Genomic DNA, 7,123 nt, shown 5'->3' with positions numbered 1-7,123 from the left:
GGCCTCTGGTGGGCTGCCACGTGTCATGATTCTACTGGGCGACGTGGCATAGGGTATTTTTACCCTAAACATTTGCCCCCCACAGGTGTGACGTGGAGTAGCCACGTGTCAACTGTGACAGGTGTCAAGCACAGGGTAGGCGACGATTGAATTGCTTCCCGCCTCTCTTTCTTGGATTCAAATTTTGGAAAGTTAAGGTAGAAGGTGGCGATTTGCCTTCTAGGCTTTGCCTATAAATTGAGGCGTACCCTCTCTCTCTCCTCTTCAGTTTACAAATTTTTCAAAAAATTTCTTGAGAGCTCTGACACTGGCAGCTAATTTGTGCAACCAGTTGCTTCATTCAAACGCATACGAATACCGGTTGAGGACTTCTTCACTTAATTCACCCAGGTATTGTCTGACTTGATTTTCTTTCTTACCTTGAGTAGAACCACAGACGGTCATACACCGTCTGGGACTAGACCCACAGACGGTGTGGACCGTCTGGGGAAACTTTAAACCATGATCCTCAAAGATAGACCCTCAGACGGTTGTCGACCGTCTGAGGTATCCTTAAACAATGGACTATCCACTGAAAGCATACCATAGGCTCACAGACAGTAAAACACTGCATGTGCCTCTTTAGACTAGTCTTCATGGAGTTTCACTCAAAAGACCTACAGACGGTTACATGCCATCTGAGGCATCTTCAAACCTTGCTCTTCAAATGATAGACCCCCAGACGGTTTGGACCGTCTAGGGTATCTTCAAACCTTGGCTTTCAATAATGCATTCCATAATCAATGGTCTTCAAGAAATTGCATTCAAAAGACCCACAGACGGGTACATGCCGTCTAGGGCATCTTCAGACAATAATATTTTGCATCCAATAGACCCTCAACCGGAAAAATTCCGTCTGGGACATCTTCAAACAATTGCCTATAAAAAACTCATTCCATAGACGCTTTGACGGCTACGAGCCGCCTAGGGTATCTTCAAACAAGATTCTTCAAATACAGACCCACATACGGTTTTGGACCGTCTGGGTTGTCTTCAGATAATTGCTTTTCGAAACTGGACCCACAGACGGTTATGGACCGTCTGGGGTATAGGAAAGCTATGCTTCAAGACATGGATCCTTCTCACCCTTAGCCGGGCTTATACCGCCTAGGGGGTGTTTGAGCAATAGTCTTCATAGCTTGTTCATGACCTGCTCCTCGAACACCCACAGCCGGCTCTCATGCCGTTTGTGGGGTCTTTAAGTAACCCTCAACAATTAACGCTTGAAGCATCCTTGGCTTTTGATAACCGTTCAATGGACCCTCATACGGAGATGTCCCGTCTGGGGCATTTCTGAATGATCTTCATTGATCCCGCACGGGGTATCTTTGAATAAAACTTTGTGATACCGTTTAGGGTATCTTTGAACAAGCTTCCTTGATACCGCCTGGAGTATCTCTAGGCAAGCTATTATAATACCGCTTGGGGTATTTTTGAGCAAATTTACTTGATACCGCCTGGGGTATCTTTGGGTAAACCTTCGTGATATCGTTTGTGGTATATTTGGGTGAGATGTTTCCAAAATTCCTAACTGTCTTTGTGCTTCAGGTTTTTAAGACTCAAACGGACTTCTCCGCCTGCGGCATCTTCAAGCCACATCTTGGAAACTCAGCAGTCAAGTCTTCTTCAACCGTCTTCATAAATTCAAGGTATCGCCCTTGCCCCTTTTGTAACCTCTTGAGTTTACCGGTTGTATAGGTTAGAGAACAATGGACTCTCCTAATACACACACGGCACGGCCTATGGCATTTGTCAACCGGTCACCGGATACGGCTGAATCTAAGACTGGGGATGCCGTCTGGGGGTGCATGGAACCCCCTTACTTTTCTGCGAATCCGACCGTCTCTGTTCATGTGCAGGACAGAATGGCTCGAACAAGGAAAGCGACTGTTGACCCCGAGTACAAATCAGATTATTCAGCCGGGACACCGGTTGAAGACGTCCCCTTTGATCAACCAGGCGTTCCAAGTACACCTGGTGATGAGATTTTAGAAGAGTCTAGGAGCTCAAGCGGTAAAGAAACCGGTCAGGAAGCCGGATCTTCACAGTCCACCATGACACCGGATGCCCCACAAGAAATGAGGAGGCATACAGCTGGCCTTAAGTAAACAATCCAATTGAGGCGCACATGAGCGCCCGGGATGTTATGACATTAAACGCAACACTCCCAGCATTTTTGGAAAAGCGTCCGGTAGGGGACGGCAGGGAGTTGGGTGTCCCGCCTGCGAGCTCGTCAGTCATCTAGGAGGATGACTTGAATCATGCCGACAATTACTTCGGTTGCTATGAGGCAGCTTTCAAAGCTGGCCTCCGGTTCCCCCTTCATAGATGCATAAAAGCCATTTTAAGAGGCTACGACTTGAGGGTCTGGCAGCTTGCACCCAACTCTTGGGTGAACATCATTAGCTATATTGCCGCATGCAAGATGCAGGACGTGACGCCTAGCTGGGAGGCGTTCGCGCATATGCACTACTTGAGCCGTGCCCCAGGCGGCTGGAATGCCTAGTACACTCTTACCACGCATCCAGAATATATGATGACCTTGGAGAAACCCTCCAAGTGGACGAGCTGGAAGAGCAAGTTTTATTATGTCTCTTCTCCTTCAACAGCTTCTAAACACCGGATGCGCCGTTACAATAAGAACCGCACTCTTCTAGGAAAGAAGTACGCCCTACCAAGGGTTCCGGCTGAGGCTTGGGATGCCATATTAGAGCCGGGCCTATTTAAGAAAACCATCGAGCCTTTGGATGATGGGACACAAATCATTATCCCTCTATTCTGGGTCCCTCATTCGGACTGGTTCAAAAACGAGGTGTTCCTCTCCGCTTGCGGTCTCAGTACATTTTAGGACAAAGGTCTACTTCTTAACCGCTAATTTATGCCGTTTGTATGATATTTAAATGATGCTAACATTTTCTTGGTATTTTGCAGAGAAAGGGATTGAAATGAATCCTCCTGAAATGACGCCGGCTAAGTCAGCTGCTGAGATCAGGAAAGAGCGGCTTGAACAGAAACGAGCCCAACTTGCAACCCGGGCTAGTAGGGTAAGTACCGGTTGTCCGGATTCCGTCTGTATGTCTTGCAAATAACTTTGATACTGACTTGTTGATTGTCTTTTTCAGACGGGAAGCTAGAACATTCCCCGCTCCATTCGCCAGACGGTGAGGAGGCCGGGTGAGGAGCTTCCCCAACCGTCTTCACAGAGGCGGAGGGTCTCAAGCGGCCCTGCACCATCATCAGCCGGCAGAACACCAGCTCCTGAGAGGCCTACAACCGCAGGCAAAAGTCTGCAGAGTCTAGGCCTAAGCTCTAAGCCGACTGGATCTAAGGAGCATGTTCCTTCTAGCCGGGTGCCGGCTACTGCTTCCGGCTCCAATGCGGCTGGGGATGGTGGCACCCCTCATCCTGATGACCAAGGCATGGACTCCGCTTTTGACCCCCCTGGCCGCTTGGGCCAATTCGAGTCAAGTCTCATACTTCTCAGTCGGGGGACTCGGTTGGGAACCGGCTGAATGTAGGAGTCGTTTATTCCCAACACCTAACTAATATATCTCATGATGAAGATACCGCTTCTCGATGGCCGGACATGCAAAACTATGCCAAGAGAATGATAAGGACCCTGACTAGGTCCGAGAGGGAGGTTGTGCCGGGCGTCAGCCAGGTCAACCTTGACCAAATTACCTCACCGTTGGCTGAGGTAAGTTACCGGATGTAGTAGTTTTTTGTAATCTGCTTATTTACTTGATGGGGTGTTTTTGTGCAAGATTTTCTAGCTGATGCCTTTTAGTTCAATTTTTCTAACTTCATTACAAGTTGATCTTGTAGGCGATGCTGAGGGTGGATGGGTTGAAAGCCCCCTTGCGGAAGAAGCAAGAGGAGGTAAGGGATGCCCAGAAACGGGCAGCTGAATTATTTGATATCTGTCAATACAACTCCCTAATGCTTGAAATCCACACTAAAGCCTGGGAGATGAAACAGGAGGAACTCATTTAGCAGCTGACGGCTGCTGCTGATACTGCCAACAAGACAGCTGCCAACCGACAGCTTTAGATCAACAAGCTCAAAACTGATATCCAAGCTCTGAAGGATGTAGAGAAGGAGAAAGCTAGGTTGAAGGACGAGGTCACCCGGTTGGAGGGGGAGCTGGACAAAGCCAAAAATGATTTGGTTAAGTCCAAAAAGGAGGCTCTAGACCACCTGGCGGCGGAGCAGACCCGGCTGGTCAACAAGAACGAGCGTGACTACGAAGCACGCATGAAGATGGTGTGGTCCATGATCCACCCAGACACCGACTACACCTTTTTCGACTTGAGGTACAAATACGCAATAGAAGTTTTTGATGCTCAACTTATCGGGCTCAAGCAACCGGCGCCGTTCGAGGAGTGGGCCGGGTAGGGGAGGAGCAAACGGATAGAGGGGTACCGGGTGAGGAAATTCAACTCCAGCAGACCCAAGATGCCCCTAATGCCGGTCAGGACCAGCAGCCGGAGCATCAACAACACCAAACTCACCAGCAGCAACAGTAGGATATATTTTCCTTTCCTCTTTTTTTTTTACCGGCCTGCGAGCCGTGAATTTCTGTATCACATTCCTGGACGGGGGTCCAGTTAACATTTGAATATTAATATTTTGATATATGTATATAACGACTGTGTCGGTTTGCTTCACATATCTTCAATTCTCTTCGTTTTTTGCACTTTGCTTTTCATCAAATCATATGATATGTTGGATGTGTGAGCCCTGATTGCCCCTGGATGGTTGTTTTCTTATAGTTACCAACTCTAAGAAGGCAGCCGTTCATAAGCATCCGGACGGACAATTAGGTGGTCCTTGACCGTTATACAACAAGATTGGTTAAAGTCGTATTTGCCGACTACGCCGACTTAATTCAATGCCTATGGTGGCATGCAGGCGGAACTGAACCGAACGTATTCGCTTTGAATGGTATCCGGATATATAAAATATGTGGATTACCGCCTGTATTGCTTTTGAGCAATAACCAGACACAAAGATATTTGTGACGCTTTTGTCCACGGCTGGCTGTATTACCTGGGTGTAATAGCCAGTTGTAGTATATGCCAAAGTATATCGGCTGTATGGCCTAGAGGCAATAGCCAATATTTATTTTAAGAGGATTTAGTGAAATTTGAGATAAAAGCGGAGTCCGGCTATAGTGCTTTAGGGCAAAGCCGGCTGCTTAGCAAGATTTAAGTCACCGTCTGTATTGCCTTGGGGCAATAGGCGGATTTATTTTGTTTGTGATAGGTCATTCAAACGTACATGGGTTATCTTCAACCTAGACGGTTAAAGCCGTTTGAGAATATGACGCGTAGAAAAACGTACCACCCGAAAGGGAGATGTTCTCTTCAACGAATTCACCCGGATGGGCGTTGCCGGATGCCTGTTTTGAATTAAAGCGGGCGGTTTCAAATATGTTGGCTTTATGCTTTTTAACGGCTAAGTTAGGTACTTAGCGTTTTAACATTTAAGCAAATGCATGCCCGGTTGTGCATTGCACAGGGGACTTAAGAGGTGCTCGGTTGTGCATTGCACATGGGACTTTAAATGGTGCCTGGTTGTGCATTTCACATGGGAATTTATACAAAAAATTGAAATAAAGTATCCTTTTGTTCATTTACTCTATTTACAAAAAATAATTACAATTTCCCTATAAGTAGTACTTTTTCAAGTTGTCTACATTCCAGGTTCTGGCTAACTGCCTGCCGTCTGGTGTTTCTAGGAGGTAGGTGCCGCTTCTAACTTCTTCAAGAATCCGGTAGGGGCCTTCCCAATTTGGGGTTAGCTTTCCTTGGTCATTTGCCCTACCGGTTGACTCCATTTTTCGGAGCACAAAGTCCCCCACTTTGAGGGGCCGCTTGTGTACTCTTCTGTTATAAGCCCTCGTCATTCTCAGACGGTATATCTCATGACGCAAAGCAGCATTGCCCCTGCACTCCGGGAGAGAATCCAGTGCAAGACGCATGGCCTCCCAATTAGCCTCTTCGTCGTAGAGCATGACTCAGAGTGTTGGCCCATAAAGCTCAATTGGCAAGACGGCTTCAGTGCCGTATGTCATGAGAAACGGGGTTTCACCGGTTGGCCCCTTTTTGGTTGTTCTGATGGCCCAAAGGACGTGTGGTAACTCATCCGCCCAAAGTCCACCGGCTCTTTCAATCTTCTTTTTTATGTCGTCTGAGATGAGCTTGTTGAAGGCTTCAACTTGGCCGTTTTCTTGGGGCCGGCCAACAGATGCAAAATAGTGTGAGATCCCCTGATCTCCCAACCAATTTTTTAGGGTAGGCGTTTCAAATTGAGGACCATTTTTAAACACCATAGACATAGGAACCCTAAACCGGGTGATGATGTTCCTCCAAGTGAAGGAGATGACATCCTTTGTCTTGATGCCTTTGACCGCCTCTGCCTCAACCCATTTGGTGAAGTAGTCTACAACCACCAGAATGTATCTTTTGCCGCCTGTGGCAGGCGTATAGGGACCCAGGATGTCCATGCCCCATTTTTCTAATGGAACCGGGCTGTAGATAGCCGTAAGATTTGTTGCCGGACGGTGTATGATCTTGCCAAATCTTTGGCCCTTGTCACATTTCTTTACCAATTCCATGGCGTCTGCCTCAAGGGTGGGCCAAAAGTAACCTTGCCGCCTGGCCATTTTTGCTAGAGACCTGCCGCCTATATGTGATGCACAAAAGCCCGCATGCAGATCCTCTAGCACCTCTTTTCCCCTTTCTGGGGTAACATACTTCAGTAACGGCTGGAGGTAACCCTTTCTGAAGAGTTCTCCCATGTACATTTCAAAGCTCAAAGCTCGTTTTTTAAGTGCTACCGCTTCTGAAGAGGCATCCGACAAGGTGCCGTCTACCAAATAATCCCGGATGGGGTCCATCCAGGTAGAGCTTCGGTCAAGAATTTCAATGGGGTGATGCTCAATACTTCTTTTTTCCCTGACCTCCCAGAAGACTGACCTAGGCGTATCACAGGTGGCGGATGAGGCTAATTTGGACAGAGCATCCGCCTGGTTATTTTCTGACCGGGGCACTTGACTTAGATGGAATTCGTCAAGTGTCGC

This window comes from Chenopodium quinoa, unplaced genomic scaffold, assembly GCF_001683475.1.
Source record: "Chenopodium quinoa cultivar QQ74 unplaced genomic scaffold, ASM168347v1, whole genome shotgun sequence".
In the NCBI taxonomy this organism is placed as follows: Eukaryota; Viridiplantae; Streptophyta; class Magnoliopsida; order Caryophyllales; family Amaranthaceae; genus Chenopodium; species Chenopodium quinoa.
The sequence above is the reverse complement of the archived record's forward strand: the minus strand, read 5'-3'. Positions refer to the sequence as shown.